General features: G+C 33.9%; 1 protein-coding gene across 1 annotated transcript in view; it reads right to left on the bottom strand.

Moving 5' to 3' along the window:
* LOC128557921 (galactose-3-O-sulfotransferase 2-like) overlaps positions 1-22,731 on the bottom strand; it is a 77,661-nt gene that overhangs the window by 4,186 nt on the left and 50,744 nt on the right. The gene's annotated exons all lie outside the window — the stretch shown is intronic.

Genomic DNA, 22,731 nt, shown 5'->3' with positions numbered 1-22,731 from the left:
CAAGTCCTCGACTAAACATGTCGGAAGACAGAAATTAAAATAGTACAGTCCTAGTCGGATTAAAACATGTCCATAACAGAATTCAAGAGGCTTCAAGACTTGCCCACTACAACAAGCGATCCACCATCACAAGCAGAGAGATCCAGACAGCCGTCCGTCTCCTTCTGTGGAAGACTTCTATGGAAGACTTTTTTTATTTCGTTTAAACGAAATAAAAAAACCTCTCACATTACCTAAGTGGAAAAAAAGTGTGTAACATGTCACTTTAGGGGCACCGTAACATACCTTAACAAGAGGGCCATGATGGCCCTATATCGCTCACCTGAGTTTAGTTGCTTGCTTAAACAAATTTCTTTGCTTAAGCTTCACTAAAAAAAAACTAGAGAGGTCACAAGGTTTTTCTATTATTTGACCTATTGACCTAGTTTTCAAAGGCACGTGACCCTGTTTTGAACTTTACCTAGATATCATCAAGGTGAACATTCTCACTAATTTTCATGAAGATCTCATGAAAAATATGACCTCTAGAGAGGTCACAAGGTTTTTCTATTTTTATATCTACTTGCCTAGTTTTTGACTGCACGTGACCCAGTTTCTAAAATGACCTAGATATCATCAAGGTAAACATTCAGATCAATTTTTATGAAGATCCATTGAAAAATATGGCCTCTAGAGAGGTCAAAATGTTTTTCTAATTTTAGACCTACTGACCTAGTTTTTGATCGCAGTTGACCCAATTTCAAACTTGACCTAGATATCATCAAGATGAACATTCAAACAAACTTTCATACAGATCCCGTGAAAAGTATGGCCTCTAGAGAGGTCACAAGGTTTTCTTATTATTTGACCTACTGACCTAGTTTTTGAAGGCACGTGACCCATTTCAAACTTGATCTAGATATCATCAAGGTGAAAATTCTGACCAATTTTCATGAAGATCCATTCAAGGGTATGGCCTCTAGAGAGGTCACAAGGTTTTTCTATTTCAAGACCTACTGACCCAGTTTTTGATCGCAGTTGACTCAGTTTCAAACCTGACCTATATATCATCAAGATCAACATTCAGACCGATTTTCATACAGATCCCATGAAAAATATGGCCTCTAGAGAGGTCACAACGTTTTTTCATTATTTGACCTACTGACCTACTTTTTGATGGCACGTGACCCACTTTCAAACTTGACCTAGATATCATCAAGATGAACATTCTGACCAATTTTTATGGAGATCCATTCACAAGTATGGCCTCTAGAGAAGTCACAAGGTTTTTCTATTTTTAGACCTACTGACCTAATTTTTGAACGCACATAACCTTGTTTCGAACTTGACCGAGATATCATCAAGATGAACATTCAGACCAACTTTCATACAGATCCCTTGAAAAATATGGCCTTTAGAGAGGTCATAAGGTTTTTCTTTATTTGACCTACTGACCTAGTTTTTAATTGTACGTGACCAACTTTCGAACTTGACTTAGATATCATCAAGATAAACATTCAGACCAACTTTCGTACAGATCCCATGAAAATATGGCCTCTAGAGAGGTCATAAGGTTTTTCTATTAATTGACCTATTGACCTAGTTTTTGATGGCACGTGACCCACTTTCGAACTTAACCTAGATATCATCAAGGTGAATATTCTGACCAATTTTCATGAAGATCTCATGAAATATATGGCCTCTAGAGAGGTCACAATGTTTTTCTATTTTTAGACCTACTGACCTAGTTTTTGACTGCACGAGACCCAGTTTCAAACTTAACCTAGATATCATCAAGATGAACATTCAGACCAACTTTCAGTGGTCACAAGCAAAAGTTTACGGACGCACGGACGCACGGACTGACGGACGGACGGACGGACGACGGACGACAGACACTACGCGATCACAAAAGCTCACCTTGTCACTTCGTGACAGGTGAGCTAAAAATGTGAATTCCCTCTTTCTTCATCATTTCGTTTAAACGAAATAAGTTATTTCGTTTAAACGAAATAATGATTTCGTTTAAACGAAATAAGTTATTTCGTTTAAACGAAATCATTTCGTTTAAACGAAATAACTATTACGTTTAAACGAAATCATTTCGTTTAAACGAAAAAACTTATTTCGTTTAAACGAAATCATTTTGTTTAAACGAAATCATTTTGTTTAAACGAAATAAAAAAAAGTCTCCCATTACCTAATTGGAAAAAAGTGTGTAACATGTCACTTTAGGGGCACCGTAGTATGTTCTATTATAATAAAACTATTTTGTTTGCTTACAACATAACTGCCAATAATAAAATATACGATATATTTTTCGCGCTTCTTGGATCATATAAGTAAGAAATGGATGGTGGGCAGTTGTGATTTATGGTAATAGAACATACACAGTATTATTACAAATCTGATATTCATTTATTTTTAGCTCACCAAATATTGCCCCAACCAGGCCAGGGTCACATGGTTTAAATACAATTGTATAGGAAATAATTTTAAAAATCTTCTTGTCTGAAACTACAAGACCTAGGCCGTTGTTGTTTTATATGTAGCATCGCCTTATGGTCCTCTACTAAGATTGTTCAAATTATTAAACTGGGGTGAAGATAGGTCCATCCCTGGGGTCCATAGTTTTACATGTATACTTATATACTTGTATAGGAAAAAACATTAAAACTCTTGTCTGAAACTGAAGGCATATGCTTTAGATATGTGGTATGCTGCATAGCCTAGTGGTCCTCTTTACCAAGATTATTCAAATTATACACTTAGTTAGAAAGAGGCCCAACCCATGGTGTCCCAAGTTTAACTCCATGGGGTCGAAATGCGACTATAGGCACGACATTTGCTACCTTTGTTGCATCGATATGCGACTATACGCGCGTTATCAGGACTCCCCCGGAAGGCGATTGACAAGTGTAGTCGTGGGACCGAGATCATGCTGATTATGTCACGTACTTGTTAAATTTTGATAATCCTGATCAAAGCATTTTTTTTTTGCATACTGGCTATTATTTCTTAGAAGTTATGATTACTATTTGTGCGAATGAGTAGTTCCCTTGTTAAAATGAAACGTTGTAATTATGCGGTCATGGAAAGGAAATTTAAGAAAAGAGAGAAAAAACAGGACCCCCCCCCTTCGTTGTGTTTCGTACATACTGTTCTGTATTTCAAAAGAGTAAAATAATGCCGTCGGCCAGAGAGATCTTGCACATTTCATTACCTCTCATTAACTTACTCAATCAAACCGAGTCTACTATTATTCTTCTTGGTTGCATTCTTTGCTTCCAAAGGATCTTTTTACAGATTTTATTTTTTAAAATCAAGAAAATACTTATTATCAAGCTAGCTGATTCTGACATATCAGTTCCATTGGGTGAAACTTTCGACAGTGAAATACTATTATTAAAAAAATGAATGATCGGAAAACGTTAAATTTTAGAAGGCTGAAATATTCGTACACTTACATCGCATACGATAAAAATGGACAAAAATAACGCAGCACAGCATTTTATACAAAATACAAAAAAAATATGTAATGTATGTAAATAATTATTTGCTTCCATTGATGCTGGGCTATTTCGAGAAATTTAAAGTAATTTAATTTGCTTCCAAGCTTACGCCTAAAATGTCGTGTACTTTAAATTGGTATTAAATTTTCCTCATATAGGATAGGTAGTTCCCGGTCTGTGTACATACGTTCGTTATGCATTGACACTAACTACATCATGTTTAAAATCAAGCCATGTGTGTTAATTATGCGCATTTTTGGTTACCATGAAGGTAACTAAAGGTAAATAAAACAATACATATTTTATAAATATTGTATTCCTGGGACTGAGGGTGATATGAAAAATCTGTGTTAGTAGGGTCGAATTTAAGGGTGCACTTGTACCTAGCATTAATTTGTAGCGACGCGAAAGTGTCATCTTTGTCTGCAACCATGTCTCGTTTAAGGTCTCATTGGTCGTGACAGTGACAACTTATTTGGTTTTTTTTGGCTTATATTTTACGAAACTAAGGTAAATTTTCTTCACCACTTATTTCTGATATTATCTTTAACGGCATGGCTGGGGACATGCCGGGGGTCTAATGCTTTATTTTCCATTAAAGGGCGGATGGGCCCTCTTCTTAAACTTATAAACACTGACTGACTGTTTACCTTAGGTACAGACATGAATGTTTAAGCCTGTTGCAAATATTCACCTTGAGATATATGTATATTTGACTGAGGCTTAAGGAGAGGTCTATATTCATACAAGTATTTGATTCATATAATTTATTATACCAAAATCTTATAAACATGAAAATATTTAAAAGAAATTAACATACTTAGTTTAAAGATTTTTTGAAAAGACAACTAACACTAAATACAATAAAGACAGTAGGAGTCTTCACTAAAGAGCACAACAAAAATGTGGCGACTTTTCGATAGCAATATGATAGGTCACATAGTCTAAAATTCTATATATTTTAGCTGGTTGCGTCAGTACAAAAACCGACAACGAAACGTAGGTGTGATCTCATTTTCTTATTATTTTCTATCCAATGATCATACTTTCGATCAAAACTTAATAACAGTTTGTTCTCAAATGCTTTTATATATATATATATATATATATATATATATATATATATATATATATATATATATATATATATATAGTGTTAGGGTTATATATTTTTTTTATTTTGCAGTGAGAGCAAACCATTAAAAAGAAAATAAATCGACAGAGTTCAAACATGCATAAATATTAGAACAAAATTTAAATTTATAATATATGTATATAAGCGCCTTGTCATAATTGATTGTTACATTCTTTTATCAATGCGAAAGTATGTTACCACAAAACTGGTATCACGTGCGCAGAAATCTAAAATAGCACTATTGCAGAAGCACGCATGTGATATGATCCTTAATTTTATAGCACATAAGCAACAGCTCTTTTTAGTTTGTCTGCGCACGTGATTATATTTTTCATATCTCCTATTAAGAGATTGATACTTTCGCATCCGATTCAATTTAAAGAAAGAAACGACCAATTTTGATTAGTGAGTGAGTGACTGAGTGAGTTGGGTTTTACGGCAAATCGACACAAAATGGTCATATATCACCGAGAAGAAGTCATATTGCAAACGCCAACTGTAAAGCATAAACACTGATGTAAAAATGTAAAGCATTCCCCAAAACTTCCATGTAAAAATGTAAAGAACACTATGAGTAATGTAAAACATATCTAAAAACATCCATGTAAAAATGTAAAGCATATCTAAACAGTTATGTAAAAATGTATATACGTGTGTGTTAAAATATCAGCTGCAGACATAATAATATTGCAAGATGTAAACAAAAATATGAAATGTAAGATTTTTTGATATAATCCTATCTGCTTTAAAAACGATAAAATATTTCCGACTGAAACGTTTTCAAATAACTCTGTCAAAGATTGAACGTAATAATATGTACCGCGCTGTGTAGCAAAGTCCACACAGTCGATTAGAATATGTTTAATAGTTAGCGGTGTTTGACATGGTACACATTCAGGTTGATCTTCTTTATTCAAAAGATAAGAATGAGTTAAACGGGTATGACCTATTCGACAGCGAGAAAATACAACCTCCTCCCTTCGAACAGATCTGTTCCCTTGGTGCCATTCCCCTACAGTAGGTTTGATATCATGAAGTTTATTGAATGAAGCACTGTTCCATGACGATTGCCATTTAGATAAAATGTATTTGTTTATACTGGGCCTAAAATCGGTAAGTGGTAATTTCAAATTAGATTGTGATAATAAAAACGATTTCTTTGCTGCAGTATCAGCATCCTCGTTTCCATGAATACCAACATGACTAGGAATCCAACAAATAATAATAAATTTTTCAAAAGATAGTTCATTAAACCTGAGTAGAATATTTTGAATGAATGGATTTTACATATTTCGGTTATGAATTGACTGTAAAACAGAAAGCGAGTCGGAAAAGATGATAAATTTTTCTTCACTATTATTTTTATATAAAATTTAGAGCTAAATCAATAGATCTGGCCTCGGCTGAAAATATTGTTGCATCATTTGGCAAACGTAATTTTGATTGACGAAGGAGGCTGACAGCAGCATAGCCAACCTTTGATTTATCTTTTGAACCGTAAATTGCAAAATAGTCCTTGTAAGTTGATTTGATTTCATGATATTTGGACTTAAATATTTCAGGGTTTATTTTAGACTTTCTGAAGGCAGTTCTCAAATCGGAAAGAACTGTAGGAGTATGAAGGGTCCATGGTAGTGTATATGGAATTCAATTTTCTTTAATGCCATCGAATTCAAAGTCAGTTTCATTCATAGAAGATTTTATGCGAAATCCAAACTGTTTGATTTGTTTTGATTTTTCCTCATAAGAATCGGAGTACTTTGGATTAAAAATAATTTCATGAGCAGGATTGGATTTGTTGACAGCCACTCTTAAAGCATATTGCAATTTTTCCATTAAAAATATTGGAAAAAATCCCCATTGAATTTTTCAAAATTTCTCAGGAGACTGCTATTTGATATAAATTACGTTCTTATATACAAAATATACAATAAATAATCATTTTTACACACTTTGATAAAGATTATATTTTCCGCCCGGAAAAAATTCCAACACGCCAAAATATGGGAAAAAGTCCGATTGGACTTTTAAAAATTCCAATCGGACGCCATATATCCGTTTGGATTTTGGAAAAATCCAAATTGACAAATTTTTTTAATCATCTTTTTTGTACATATTAAAACATTGCAAAACTATATAATTGATTGCTCATTGGCCCCTAAACTACTATCCAAGCTAAAGCAGAAGTTTCTAAGTCACTTACAAATGGTAGTGAAGTTTGCCAAAATATTGGTTTTGCAAAGATATCCTGGTGGCAGGTTTATCCAAACTTAAAGCAATAGAATCTCAACAAACACTGATATTATCAAGACTCACTACCATAGAGGCTGACATTGTGACAAATAGATCACAAATATCTGAAGCCGAAACACAAATCCAAGACGTTGGTAACTGTCAAACATTCCTCTGTGATAAATATGATGATGCTTAAAAAAAACCTGACCAACACGATGAAAACACGAAGAAACTACAGGGTGAGCTAAAGTTTTGACAGAACATAATAAGAAATTGCATAAACAAAACAAACAGCTGCAGGAAGATGTACCTGATGTCCGTTGCCGTTTTATGAGACACAATGCAGTAATGTGGGGTATCTCTGAGCACCCATTTCACTTACAAGATTCGATTATGGTGCTCCATCCATTCCCCTACACCCACCGCCAGAGCCCTCTGGTGACAGCAGCATGGACACTCTCCCTTTCTTAACTATTGGAACGGGGACAGCCGCTACTGCAAGCAGCCTACCAGTGCCGGGTCCTTGCCCGGGCTAGTATGCAGCAGTGGCTGCCCCTGAAGATTGTGCTGAGAAAGTGAATGTGTTTTTTGAGAATACTTAAAATAGAGAAAATCACAGATGCTAGATCCCGTATTCATATTAATCGTGCACATCGTTCGCCTTGCAAACCGGATCCCAGGAAAGACTAGGCCAATAATCTGTAACAATTACACTGATAGGAAACTAGTGGTAAAGCAAGCACTCAAAAAAAAATATAATTCTTACATCTTCAAACTTTGCAGTCTTTGACCAGCTTCCGAAAGATGTTCAAGCCCGTAGGAAAGACCTCGTCCCAAAGACGGTACAAGCCCCCATGCTGAAGATCAATGGCCTATCTCGTCCGAGATAAGCTGTACATAAACAATGTACTTTATTGCCCTGACCCGGATCCCTCTTCTAGGACGGGGAAGAAGAGTGTGAACTGACTATTTTATCTTGGAATGTCGAAGGGTTAAATAACTGTCTTGCTAATAATGATTTTATTGATTTTGTGTCCAATTTTGATTTAATCTTTTGTATAGTGAAACTTGGCAATGTAAATCTGATGTTTTTGAGTTTCAAGGTTTTACGACTATCAGTGTACCTAGCTCTGAGAGTATTTCAGTAAATCGAAGAAGTTTTAAAGGTCATAGAGGTGTTCGAGATAAAATTTATAGAGGGATCACGGTATTAGAAAAGGACGACAGTGGTTTATCTTGATTAAACTCTCAAAATGTTTCTTTCATTTTGAGCATGATATATGCATTAGCTTTTCTTATATACCACCTTACAGTTCTGTATATTTTAAAATGCATGGTATTGGTTAGTTTGAAGTGCTGGAAAATTATGTAAGAAAATATCATGATTTATATAGAGTTTGTTTAATTGGTGATCTTTGTTAGAACAGCAGATCGTTCATATTCTATTGAATCAACTACTTTATTTGATAGATATGTGCAAACTATTGACACTTACTCTGTGGATTGCCCATCTAATTTATCAGACAGAGAAATTGAAGATCATGTTTGTAATGCAACTGGTTTAAAGCTACTTATATATATGTCATAGTTCTGATTTGAAAATTATTAATGGTCGTATGTATCCATAAGTGATGATATAAAAACTTTTGCAAACGAACTGTACTATGAAGCGTATAAGGTATTTGGTGTAGACAAAACTGTGTATTAAATGACGCATAACAGAAAACATGAAAATCCTTGGTTCACTGGCGATTGTTATATCGCAAAGCATGAATTAAACAAGGTAAACAAAATATATCGTAAAACCAGGACAAATCATAAAAATATTGTGTGGTTATTAATAAAAGTAGATGTTCTACGCAAAGCTAAATATGCATATGCACGTAAGCACAAACAAATAACCCCCCAAAAAATTTGGGATTGATGTCGTATATGCAAGAAAAAATGTAAAAGTAACACAAACATGTCAACGAATGACTTTTGTGATAATGATGTTTCTTTGGATCAAATTGTTGAAAATACTGTAAATGATGATACTTTAAATACCAATGTTGTAGAAATGCTAGATTGTGATTTTGGTATTAACAGTCTCCGGATTTAGTTTGCAAATCCGGAATTTTCGCAAACTCAGCTACCTTTTGCCTTTGACTTTTCTTTGATTTTTTTTTACATTAAACGATAGTTCTAATCCCATAGAGTAATAATTGGTCGTTTTCTTCTTTATATGTTAAAGAATGAATTCATAGGAGGTTTTCAAAGTGGGTCCTCCCATGGGAGTATTTTTTCCTCCCATGGGTTTTTTGCTAACCCATGGGAGGTCCCACGGGTGGATTTCTCCCACTTTACCAATTACGGGAGAAAAAAACCGTGGGTTTTTTCTAAAATTTTCAAATCAAAATATTTTAACTCAGATTAATAATTTATACAATAAAAAACTGTTGTGACATGATTTCGCGTTGAAAAACGACTTTTGAAAAAAACTCCCATTTTCGTTATGGGAGAAAACCCCCCACTGGCGACTCGATGAATTTTTGAAATTGCATTTAATGTTTCACTTTTTGGTAATTAATTATAATTTTATCAATATCAACTCAAATTTAACTTAAAGATGTATTACTGTGCGAAATAAAAAATAATCGTAAACCCCACGGGTGAAAACCTCCCATTGTTATAAATGGGAGCCCAATCCCGTGGGAGGTTAGAAAATAAATAAAAAATAAATATTGTGACATTCTGACAGAACAAAACATCAGTTTTTTTTATTTTAATACTAATATTCCATCATAAAGTAACATCTGGGTTTCTACTCAGCGAAAATATTATACATTGTATAATTGCAATGCCACCGAAACGATTAATCACAGGCCATTTGCTGATTATGACCGTAGCATTGCGATCTCAACGATGTCACATAATAAGACGGGGTCATAAAACTTACTGAAGCATATACGATATATTTGACCTGACAAATATGCACCGCGGGACTTTTTTAATCCAAAAATTTAAAAAATGCAGGAGATTAGAGGAAACTCTCCTTTTAAATTGAAGTTCACAAAGAAAATATCCAAATCTAACCCGATCTGCCTCTGTCATAATGCTAGTGTCAAAGACTTAAATCATTATTAAGTACTTCCTTTCTTATTTGAAATGCCTAATATATCTCCATCAAATGTACTAGTATTCTTCATATAATTGTTAAAAATACGATGCGAAGAAATCAATAATTTTCAATATAATGACATTATTAACAAAATAAACTCGATTCAAAACATAATGACCATCCTCAACAACCTAAACATACCGCACCTTCTGGAAAAATTCTCCTCCGTAATTTGACCAGTCAAGAACCATTATAGAAATTAAATCAGCAGAAAGGACGATATAATGATAAGACCTGAGAATGCCCACCCAGTTTTGATAAGATTTGAAAAATTAATACTGTAACTTTAACTGTTAAAAACTTACGAGATCATAACTGTTTAATACTAGGATTAAAAAACTTAATCAAGTCAGAATGCGTACTAAAATAAACATTTTAAGAGAAGTTTCAGCTACTGAAGTAAACAGGATAACGCACTTATCTTTCTTAAGCAACCGTACTAAAAAATACATACTGGGTGGGTGGGGGTTAAGAAATTTTAATAGCTACGAGTTTGCTGTAAAGTGAAATTGAAAGTAATACATTGAAGTTTTACCAAAGAATCAACTGCATTTCGGCGTTATTTTCAAGTTGATCGTGTTTAAGCGGCATTTTCAAAGAAAAAATGTTTGGTCCTCAAATGTTAAAAAGGCATGAAAGACACCTTGAGCAACGCAATACTAAAAAATTAATAACTTGTTTATGTAAGAATTAGTTTCTGCTTTGACGCGATCGGTTCGCTCGGCGCTCAGTGGTATTTGAGGTCAAAATCCTAAAGGCATTATTCTGTCAATTACGAACAATCATACTACTTTGATGATTAAAAACACTAGACTTTCGTACCATATTTTGTATTTTAATATCGAGTTTAAATATTTCGAACCATTTATCTAAGCTATTTTCTTTCATTTACTATATGTCCGTTACATGTTATAAAATGTGTTTTGTACTAATGATGCAGAAAGCCTACAATCTGTATGTACTTAACGTACCATTCGATATGTGCTTTTTCATTAATTGTAGAATAAATGCCATGTTTTACTAGACCGTTTAAAATATTTTCTTAGTATGAAGTTTCATAAATAAGCGGTCGGAGATTGAACCCACGACCTCACATATAAGAAGTGGTGCGGTTTAGGCTGTCTGCTCTGTTAGTGAATACTTTTTTGAAATAAACATTCATCAATCCGAAAATGGAGGTGATAAAATTTAGAGGTGTTATGCCGTTTTTCGTTTCCTAAAATAACAGTACTAATCTTAAATATCGGGTCATATAGTGATTGTTACGGTGGCACAGAGGTCACATAATATAAATATCATATGTTAGCGTACGTGTTTGACATTGATATTGTCAACCCGAGGGCAGAATGTTACCCGAGGAGAAATAAAGATTATTGTATTTCATACAAATACGTGAGCACATAATAATTATTCGGGCGGACGTATTAGATCTTAAACGCGCACATACTTGTATTGAAATAGCTGCGCACATATCAATATAAAATATATATGAGCCGCGCCATGAGAATACCAACATAGTGGCTTTGCGACCAGTATGGATCCAGACCAGCTTGCGCATCCATACAGTCTGTGCCAGAGTCTATTCTGTTCGGTTTCAAACCCTATAGCAATAAGAGAAACCGTAAGCGAACAACATGAATCCTGACCAGACTGCGGGTATGCGCAGGCTGGTCTGGATCCATGCTGTTCGCAAAGCCACTAGTTGGTTTTCTCATGACGCGGCTCATATATCCTCGCACATGTAAAAATGTATCAATCGCCATGTTGGGAAAGTACCGGTGTTTGACTTACTATTGTGAAAGCACTTACCAGCTATTACCTGCGAACATATTGCTTAATACGTGCGCAGATGCTATCTTTATATCAATACACGCAGGTATTAGATGGCATGTGAGCACGAAACAAATAAAAATATAAACAGGTAATAAAACATCTATGCCACATCTGTGCTACCGTAGGTAATATTAGCCTCGCAATGTATATGTGGTTCCTTCAATGTGTATTATGTATACGTCATGAGCATAAACAACACATAGAATTTGTTTTATGCAACCTTTTAAGTTAATCCTCCAGCAAAGAACCTTAAAAAATATTAACTTAATTGTTGTTTACTCTAGCTGTACCTTCTCAATCTGTGTAGAATGTTTAACCTGACTTTTGAGTATGGAAAAGTGGATTCTAGTCAAGTGCAAAGCGGTCGTCAGCTTTTCATTATGAAACCTTGGCCTTTATTTATCATACAAACAATTTATTCAATTCGTCCCGCTGAATGTAATATTCAGTATCATTTTTAGACAAGCTCATAGGCTATGATATCTTTTTGCATTTTTTGACAATGTAGTGAATATCTATGTTCAATATCCTCTGTAAAATCTCTCAAACAGATTGGCTTTTGTCTTTATGGAATTAAATTCGAAAAAAGGGGAATTTAGAAATATATCTATCATCAGTCTAGTGGCTAGTCTTTATCATTTTAAGAACATAAAGTGATCTATGAAAATATCATTACTTTGGTATATCCAGGCGGCCTTATAAAACGTATTACGTCTGAAGGCTATTTAACGCTTCCATAGAATCAACAGGAAATTTCCTTAATATAAGTTCCAAGTGCATGTATATTAATTCTTACTGATTTTAAAGTACTAGATATCGCGTGAAATGTTTATTTTTTATTTAAAAAGATCAGCTCCGCCACGTGATATATGAGCCGTGCCATGAGAAAATCAACATAGTGGCTTTGCGAGCAGCATGGATCCGGACCAGCCTGCACATCCGCGCAGTCTGGTCAGGATCCACGCTGTTCGATTTTAAAGCCTATTGCAATGAGAGAAACCATTAGTGAACAGCATGGATCCTGACCAGACTGCGCGAATGCTCCATGCTGGTCGAAAAGCCACTGTGTTGGTTTTCTCATGGTGCTGCTCATTTATTTTAGGATATTTCTGAAATATGTATGTATGCAGCGCTCAAAATATAAAGTATCTGACATCAGAGGTATATGCTAACACTTTTAGACAATATCAGAAAAGATCTTTGGAATGATTTGATGAAGTTAGTGTTATTTCCGAGTGCAAACATTTTTTCGTAGATGAAAAGCTGGCATGTCTTACAAAAGCCAGGTATTTTCAAATCGTTAGAAGAAATGAACATTGACCCATATTAGCAAATAAAAAAGAAGTCCACGCTGATACATTTAGACGCCGTAGTAGCCCCTGCGCAGACAAATGCGACTTTCTTTTCCGAGTTTAACCTATGTACTTTCATTTTCACTGCTTCCGCGAAAAGCTGAAGGTCGTCTGACGTCATTTCTTGCGCTGTTGAAAGCCGTATGTATACCTGGCGAGATTGTTTTAAAATAAAAAATATGTCGGTCGTCCTAGGGATAAAAGCGTGAATATTGGAGGAGGTTGTATTGTAACATTATACTGTTGTTAAAACTTGTTTACAACAATAACCTCCAAAAGTCAAATAATAAAAAATCTCAAAACACTGAAAGTGGCCTTTTATACACCAAACTTATTAAAAACTGTTATCTGATTTTATCAAAAATATGCAACCGCTGAAATTAAAATATAACAAAATGGGATGAAATCAAATTGTTATGTTTATAAATAGTCAGATTCTTTGCAAGAAAATACCAATAAATGAAATTGCTCTTTGTTTCATATAGAATTCTGCTACTTCAGATCCAGTTTTTTTTTATTTTAGTTTTTTATTTAACGTTGCACCGACACATCATAGATCATATGGCGACTTCAGATCCAATTTGATACAGTTTCTAGAAAGACCTATTTTCAACAAAATATCGATCAAAGCATTTGCTACAAGAAAAACGAAAAAAAGAGGTAGTGAGTAATACGCAGTGAAGAAGTCAGATATCTTCATGTTGCCGCTGTCCGCAGAATAAAAACCTTTTTGTTTTCAAACAAACAACCGGAACGCATGCAAAGTGTCTTATTTATTTAAAATACATTGAATTCCACGTGTGAAATAATACCATTTGGCTCCGGTTTACGCACCAAGCGCTAAAAATGGAACAAATAGGATCTATATTATCATAAGGGGTCTACTTTTCGAACTACACCACGGAAGTATATTTTGACTGAATTACTTCTTTATAACCTGCAGGAAATAGGGAGCATTTAAGTTTCATGCTAGTCTGGCTACAGGCTAGATAACCATCTTTTTAGAAAAGATTATGTTGAATATTCTGACTTCATCAGTCTTGTCTCTGATTATCTAGCGTTTTTGAGAATAAAAGGGTTATACTTATAAAAATTTTGAGCAAACTCAGGAGTTATCTCCTGTGAACAAAACACAGGGTCTGAAAACAAACTGTAGTTTCATACAAGCATTTTCGTGGAAAAAACTGAACGCGCCTTTCTTGTCAGTCATTTCATAATAATTTAAGAAACGTGCATGTGTTTTTAATAATTCATATTTATGTTATAGAAACGATTTCGAGTTTAGTCCAGTCAGATGTACACGAAATCACTATCGAGTCATCGAACTGCTGCGTGCACCTAATGCTCTCACGCTTCCTGTGTATTATCTGCGTAACAAAGGAAATACCATAACCCTCCGTAGTTAATACATTATGTTTTTTTTTCTTTTTTCGGCGACGCCGTCTAAATTCGTTTCCGCTACCTATGCCACGTGACTTCAGTTTGCAAATCAAACTACTTGATAACGCATTATAGATAATTTATCAGAATGGAAGATTTATGCAACACGCTGCCTGATTGGACGAGAGTGTCAATTTCTTTCACTCTGTTGATTGTGCTACGCTGAGTGAAATGTAGACAAAGCGTTTATCCTAAACGACGCTGTTCACAGTTTTAAAGCTAACTTTGACTCAGTATATTTAGCAAGAATATTGATATATCTCAAAATGATAAGTAAGTTTAATAAATATGATAAAAACCTGTTCAAATACCAACATATATCAAATTAAAGAAAGAGCTGAATACGGTCTGCGTTATCACATGAATAAGGGTGTGATAAGAGTCTTTTATGTAGAGAAGTGCTTTCTAAAAGATTTTCCTTGTTACAATTGTCGTCTGTATATGAAAAGGTTTCTTGCTTTTGTGTCTTATTCAGATTGCATATTAAAATGAATACTTGTTTGCTTTGATATATTTGTTATAAATTATTTAACTGATTTATTATATATGAATATTTTTCTTCAGTATGGTCTGCAAATATTGAACTCAGTTGAAATCTGTTTCATTATATATATGCTATATAATGACTGAATCTCATTACACTGAAATGAAGGTACGCTGCATACAGTTTATCTATGTGATATGACTACGGTTAAATTTTGCTTATGAAACAGAAATATTGAAATAATTACAATTGTATGTTTTGCTTGACCTTCACTTTTTTATAGGTGTGACGTCATTGTCCAAAGACTCATGAATAGCGAATATGCATTTGCTAAAGCGGGTTCAGTTGGCCTATTTTAGAAATAAATAAAAATAATAAATAAAAAAATCCTTTAATTGATTTTTTCTCATGTATTCTAATCAAACTTGATTTGTAGCTTCTTTATTAGGCCCGCAGCCAACTTTGTTCAGCTGGGACATTTGACCCCTTTTAGGGGCTGCTAGAGCTAAAACTAGAAATGCCTTTATAAAGCGTCTCATGAACAGCTTGGTGGATCTTTGTCATACTTGGTTTGGAGCATCATTATAAGGTCCTCTTCCAAATTTATTTTGGGTCCTATTTGGGACCACTATAGCTAAAAGTAGATATGCCTTTCTTCGCATTAACCACTAAAATGTACTGGATTTTTATCAAACTCAATGTGTAACAATATCGTAAGGTCTCCTGCTATTTTGTTACAAATGGGGATAGGGACCAATTTAGCTAAATTTATAAACACGTTTAATGACCTCTTCCCATGAACCGCTCCATGAATCTTCATCAAACTACTGCTGTAATTATTCGTCTAAGGATAAACGAAACAAAATTGCAACCCTACGAAACCTTTGCGAAAAAATAAAAGAGAACCATTTAAATAGTTAAAGTGCGGTGTTTAGTTTTACAATTTGAATCAAAGCCTTGAGATGTCTGGTGGTTGCGGGTTTTGCTAGGTTTATTTTCATTTTAAATGCCAATCTATAAATATGCATGTATAAGAAACAAATATTAATATGCCTTGATCTAAGATAAACTCTGCCTGACCTTACATGAACAGCTGGAAGTCAGTGATGTAACCATAGGCTGGAATACCTAATCATTGACAAATCTTATATAATCTAAATGGCCAGTGTGAATGGATAGAGGATGAATAAGAAATGCTTGATCATTGATAATTCATCCGCACTGTTCATGAATGGGACTACTTTGTGTAGCACATGAACAAATTCCTTTAGTTGTGATTTGGAATCAAATAAAAATGATACATGATTGTCAGAAATACACTTAACTTTGTTTGCGGGATAAACCCGCAACCAAAAATGTTAGATGAAAGATGAATGTTAGATGAAAAATTCAGAAACTTCTTTCCTTATTACAATTCGCCGCCCATCATTTTTAAAGATATTTCTTTTTTTCCCTTTTTTTTTTAAACTTGTCCGACGGAAAGGGCAATAATAACTAGATTTATGGCCCCGTTCTATCGCTATCAAAAAGGGGAAATGAAATGTTCACGCCCATTTAAAATTGGACGCAACTGGACGGGGGGAACAAAGTCAAAAAATTTTTGGGGGGGTTTGGACCTGAGTGAAGTATTAAAAAATCACTTCAAAACTCTAATTCTGTTTAAAGGGCAAAAATTATGTCTCCGGGATTTTTCCCTGAAAAAAAATCATCCTCAAAATTTTTAAAATTTTACGTCGGGGGTACTTGCACAAAAAATTGAGAAATGATTTAAAGGGTTTACCCCAAGACCCTGCCGGGGTTTGGGCGAAAAGTTGAAATTTAATAAAAAAAACAAAGTTTTTTTTTAAAACTTCATTATTTTGGTTTCTTCAATTTTTACCAAATGAAAAATAATATTCTTGAAAACAATTTAAATATAATGTACACTTTTTTTTCATGTTCCTCTTAAAAAATTTTTTGCCCCAAAACATACAGTTTTTTCTTTATGGGGGTTTTGTATTGTTGTTGTTTTTTGGCCGAATTAAAAAAAAACTTAAGTTTTAAAACCCCGTAGATTTTTTTAAAAAAATGGGCAAACGAAAAGGAGAATCCATATGCCGATTTAGGTTTTTTGTTTATTTTTCCCGGTTAAATGGGGCTGCCTTTAACTTCCGGTTTTGGGTTCAGCGTTTTTAAAATTTTCTAGGGCAAAAAAAACCCTCTAGGTGAAAAAATTTTTTTTTTTTTTCCTTATTTTCTTTGAAACTTATTGTATTATGTTGCTTTCTGAATTGGGGTTAACAGAAAAAATCCAAACTTCGTTATCGGTTTTTAAATTAAATTTTCTATTTTTGTCAAGAAAATGGAAATTGTTTTCAATTACGGAGCCCGCAAAATACCGTTTTCTTTCGATAAAAATTTTGGTTTAAATTTTAAATGGCAATATCGAGGGCCGTTTTCCAGAGATTTAAATGCTAAACTGAGAGTTCTGTTTTGGTCCTTTTCTTTTTCTGTTCTGTTCCTTTCTGTTCTATTTTTAAATTACCCAAATTAAAATTGTTGAGGGGATTTCATCAGAAAAGGGGGAGTTTTTCCCAATTGCCAAAGACTGACACAATTTGTTAGTTGGGGTTTCCCTTTGGCTTTTTTTTTGTTTTGTCTTTTAAATAAAGGGAAAAATGAAAAAAAAAATCCCGGGCTTTTCTTTTTTTCCCGAAAGGGAAAAGTAAAATTTCCCCCTTTCGACCTGAAAAAAAAAATTTTTAATTCAAAACATTTTAAAAAAATTTTTGAAAGGATTAGCAAAACATCTCATTAAAAACACAAACACACAAACATTTGTGCGCACACGCACTGTCGCACACACTGAAACGAACATAAAAAAAATTTAAATTTTTTGGGGTTGAATACAATTAAAATATAAAATTTAAAAGGTTTGATTTTATGCACAGCATGTACCTTTTTGTTTTCCAATAGAAATTTTTCAACAAGTAGGTTTAAATTAAATTTTTTAATTCAAAAATGCAAAAAAATTCAATGTTAATTTGTAACAGGGGCTTTCTTTAAAAACATCTGAAACTGATAAAAGATCATGAATTTTTCTAAATTCTAAAGCGGGTTTTTTTTTTTTTTGGGGCCGGGGGGGGGGGGTTGGTTACGCCATTTTTCAAAGAAATTTCAGTCATGTAACGTCGGGCAGTTAACCAAAACCAGTGTTCCTGGATTTTGTAAAAGGAAAACTTTTTCCCCGAAAGAAATTTCCCAAATTTTCCCCCAAAAACAGGGGTGGAGGACTAATGATTTCAGCCCAAAAAGTCTTTTACCAAATAGTCACGAGAACAACGCCTCGCCCGGGACGAACTCGCAAACACGCGACCCGTAGACCGACGCTCAAACCTACTGAGTTGGTGGGGGGGGGTCTTTTCCCAAACAGGTAGTTAACATTTCCCAAAAAAGGGAAGAAAATTTTTAAAAGGTTTTAAAATCGGGAAAACGGGGAAATTTAAAAGCAGTGTCGGATATGGTTTTGGGGGTTTTAGAGGGGACGAAAAAATTTTCGTATTTGAAAAGGCAATTTGGGGGGGTTTTTTGGGGTCATGCCCCCCTAAAAATTTTTTTAAAAAACAATTCCCCAATCTGGTGCATTCTGTGTGTTCTTAGGTACTTTATCTGGTATTCACAAATCACGGGTTTTTGTGAAAAATCAAAAAAAGGTAACATATTAATTAAAGAAATGTTTATAGACTTTTTCTTTTCAAAAGTATCTGGGAAATTTTTTTTTCCCAGTTTTCTGAGGATTTTTAGGGGGTTTCCCTAGGACTAATTCTTTTTAAAGGCAAGCAGAGCGGGGGGAAAACAATGCTTTTTTTTTCCCCCCAGAAAAAAAAAAAAATTACCAAAGCGACAGAAAAAAAAAATTTTATTCTTTAACCGCGCCAGGGAAAAAACCCAACCCTAGTTTTTTTTGCGCCCCTGCAGGGTCAAGCCACCCTGCGCACCCCTACATTTCTGGTAAGGTTTTCCAAGCTGTTCGTTTTCAAAGCCTATTGGAATAACAAAACTTTAGGGGAACATCTTGGACCCTTTCCAAAATGCAGATGCCAGGCGGGTTTCCGGTTTCATGATGGTGGGAAAACCCCTTTTTGGGGGGGGGGTTTTTCTCATGGCGCGGCTCATATTTTATATTTCTAACAAAAAAACAGAAGAACAAATAAGGGTAACGGGGTGTGGCAAGCAAAAAAAATGCTTTTTTTTCGCCCTTTCGAGCAAAGCGAGCGGGGAAAAAACAAACTTTTTTTAAATTTCAGTCAGAAAAAAAGACAAAAAATTGTACGTGGGCGAAAGCGAGCGAAAACGGGGATTTTTTTTGCAAAAATGTACCCAAACAAAAGAAAAAATTTGTATCCCCCGGCGTTTTTAGAGGGGGTGCGCCCCGGGTGCCCCCCCTTTTTGTATCCGCTAGTGTAAAGCCTGGTTGAAAACAACCTTATAAATTTTAAACGAAAAGTTGAGTAAATTTATTTTAAGAGAAAACCGTTTCTATTTTTTTAAAACGTTTTGCCTTTCCCGAAAAATTTTTTAAAATCAGTATAAAATTTCCCGCGTCTCCACCCGGGGAAAAAAAGGCCCGTGTGAACTAGGTCAAAACCCTTTGGGAAAGGGGAAAGTTGAAGATGGTCGAAACTTACGTGTTTTTCAAAGTGGACGAAAAAACTTGTCACGGACCAAAATTTTTTTCTTATTTTTTAAAAAAAAAGTTTAAATTTTATAAAAAAATTAAAATTTTTTATCTTTCAAAAAAAGTATTAGTGTACAAACTTCTACGTTTAAAAAAAAATCTTTTACGTATCAAAAAAGGGTCACTTGACTTGCCCCCATTCCCCCCCGGGAAAAAAAAAATTTAAGCATCCCAAATTTAAAAATTAAGTTTTAAACCCAAATTTTTTAAGGTTTTTGGGAAAACTTGGGGGCCGGGAAATTACCTTCTTCTTTTTTTGTTTACATTTGAAGTCGTGCTTTCCCAAAGTTTGGGAAAGTAGATTTTGCAATTTTTGGCAATCGTAGTGAAGCAGACTTACCGAAACAATCAAAATTTCCCATTATTTATCAATACTAATCGCTTATAGTTTCGATTCTTAAATCGGAAATTTCCTTTAAAAATTTACGCAAAAACTGATTTTAAACAGATGTAGAAATTGTCGCACAAACAATGTCTATCTTCGTTTTTATATATGTTCATCATTTCAAAATCAAAATTCTGAAACTTAAATCAGCAAGTTAATTACAGAAACTAAAAAACGTGGAAACATCAGAAAGAGAATGTGTTAACTAAGGTAACATAGTTTAAAAGAAAAAATGCTTGCGTTTTTCAAAACTTTAAAGCGGCCTTTTCGAAAAACCGGTTTGCGGTAACGCACGGGGTGAGGGGTTTTAAAAAATATCCCCCGGAAGTTTAAAAAGGGAAAACCCTTTAGGTGAGAATTTTTTTCTTTGGAAAAAAACATTGGGAAAGAAAAGGACGTCATCTAAAAACTTTTTTTTTTTCCCACTCAAGTTTCTAAATGATCTTATTCTTCCGATAGATAAATTTTAAGAAAGATACGGGGGAATTTATGGCTTTTAATATTCCAAAAGTCGGGTTTTAATGTGGCGAATGGAAAAAAAAATTTTAAATTCACCAGGGCTTCGGTTTTTTTGGAAAATTTACAAAAATAATTTTTTTTATGGGCTTTTTGGGTTTAAAACACGCAAAAGGCCCCAAAAATTTTCATTTTTTACAAGTGCTTAAAATACAATTTTGGAATAAATTTGGGAATTCAGGCGGGAAAATTGTGGGATAAAATTAGTACGTCATTGACGACAAATTTTAAAAAAACGTGCATTTATGTACAAAGTTTATAATTGTCGGGAAGGTGTCGCTTCTGGTTACATTTTCTTTTTAAAAGGGAACTATTTCATAAGTTTTTAACTCAAAAAAAAATAGTCATCCCTTTTTTGCTTAATTTTAAAATGCTCGTAGCATTTCCACCCATAAAAAAAAGTGTTTAAAAACCAAAAAAACAAATTTAAATTTTTAAAAACCAAAAAAACCCTTCATTCCTTTTTCGCCGGTTATCAAACTTAGGGAGCAGTTGGAGCTGTTTGGGCATTTTACAAGTCGGCTGGGAAAATTTTTCCCCAGGCCCTAGAGATTGAAAGTAAATGAAGGATAAATAAAAAATGTAAACGTTTTTGGGGTTTAATTTTCTTAAAAATGGGTGTTCTGTAGCAATTTTTTATTTAAAAAAGTAAACCCTGATTTGATACCTTCAGGCCTTTACTGATTGTTCCCAAATAAAAGGGTAGAAACCGATAGGTTTTTTGTTTTGAAATTTTACTCAAATTTTTACCGCAACATAATTTCAATTTTAATTTTTTTCAGAAGTTTTAATAAAAAACGAGCTCAAAGAATCGAGTTTTTCGGTAACGCAAGTATAAATCTTTTTACAGAGAGCTAATCCCCAGAAGGGGGCAATTTTTTGCGCATGCGCAAAACATGTAGGGGAAAAAGACTTGAACCCCCAATTTTAATTTTCGTTAGAGTTTTGGGTTTTTAAATTTTTTGACAGTAATGAATTTATTTTATTGTAAATATCCACCACAAATAAAGAAAAAAAATTTTTTTGCAAAACCCACCTGAAAATACTTTAAAGCGTAAACCAAATTTTATGTTTTTTAAATTTCTAAAAAATTTTTTTTTCAAATAAATTTTTAACTCGACAAATTTAATTTAAAAAAAAAATAAAAAAAATGATATTTTCCATTTAAATTTTTAAAGTAATTCTGAATTTTTTTATTTTTATTTCCAAAAAAGCTCACAGAACTAACCCCCCTTTGATAATAAGCTTACAATACATGCCAAAATTAAAAAAAAGTTTAAGCTAAAAAGAAATTTTTTCCAATTTTAAAAAAGTCCGTCTTTGGGTTTTGTTTCCCCTTATACTCAAATCGAGATCAATTTTATTACGTTTTAAAAAAATATTTAAAATTTTTTAAACAAATTTTTTTTTTTTTTTTATTTTTACTGCTTTGAATTCGAAAGTTTTTTGGGCAATATCAAAGTAGTTTTTCGGATGGTGAATGAGCGGTTAGATTAAAAAGAGGGGGGCGGGGAGCGGGGGGGGGGTGTTCTAAATTTCTTTTTTTATCTGTTTTTTTAATTGCCCTGCTAAATTTCTTTTTTAAAGATCTTTTCAACTTTCAATTTGGCAGTACCATTTAAAAATAAAAATTTTTTTCTTTTTAAAAAGATACTGACGAATTGGGGGAAAAGTTTCCGTTTATGAAACAACGCAAGGATGTGATTTAAAAGTAAATATCCATAAAATTCCAAAGGTTTCACAAGTACATGTTTATAAAATTTTTGACAGGTTTTTTAAAAAAAAAAAAAAATCGCGTGAAATGTTTATTACGCTCCGCCCCGTGATTTGTAAGCCCTACAAGGGAAAAAAAAAAAAAAGTGGGTTTTTCCCACCAGCAAGGCTCCAGACCCCCGCGGATGCCGCAGGCCGGTCTGGGGTGTTGGTTTTTCCCCGGCGCGGTTTTTTTTATAATAAATAATTTTTAAACCCCCAGTGCGTTTT

Source organism: Mercenaria mercenaria, chromosome 6, assembly GCF_021730395.1.
Source record: "Mercenaria mercenaria strain notata chromosome 6, MADL_Memer_1, whole genome shotgun sequence".
In the NCBI taxonomy this organism is placed as follows: Eukaryota; Metazoa; Mollusca; class Bivalvia; order Venerida; family Veneridae; genus Mercenaria; species Mercenaria mercenaria.
This window is presented reverse-complemented; position numbering and strand designations above follow the sequence as displayed.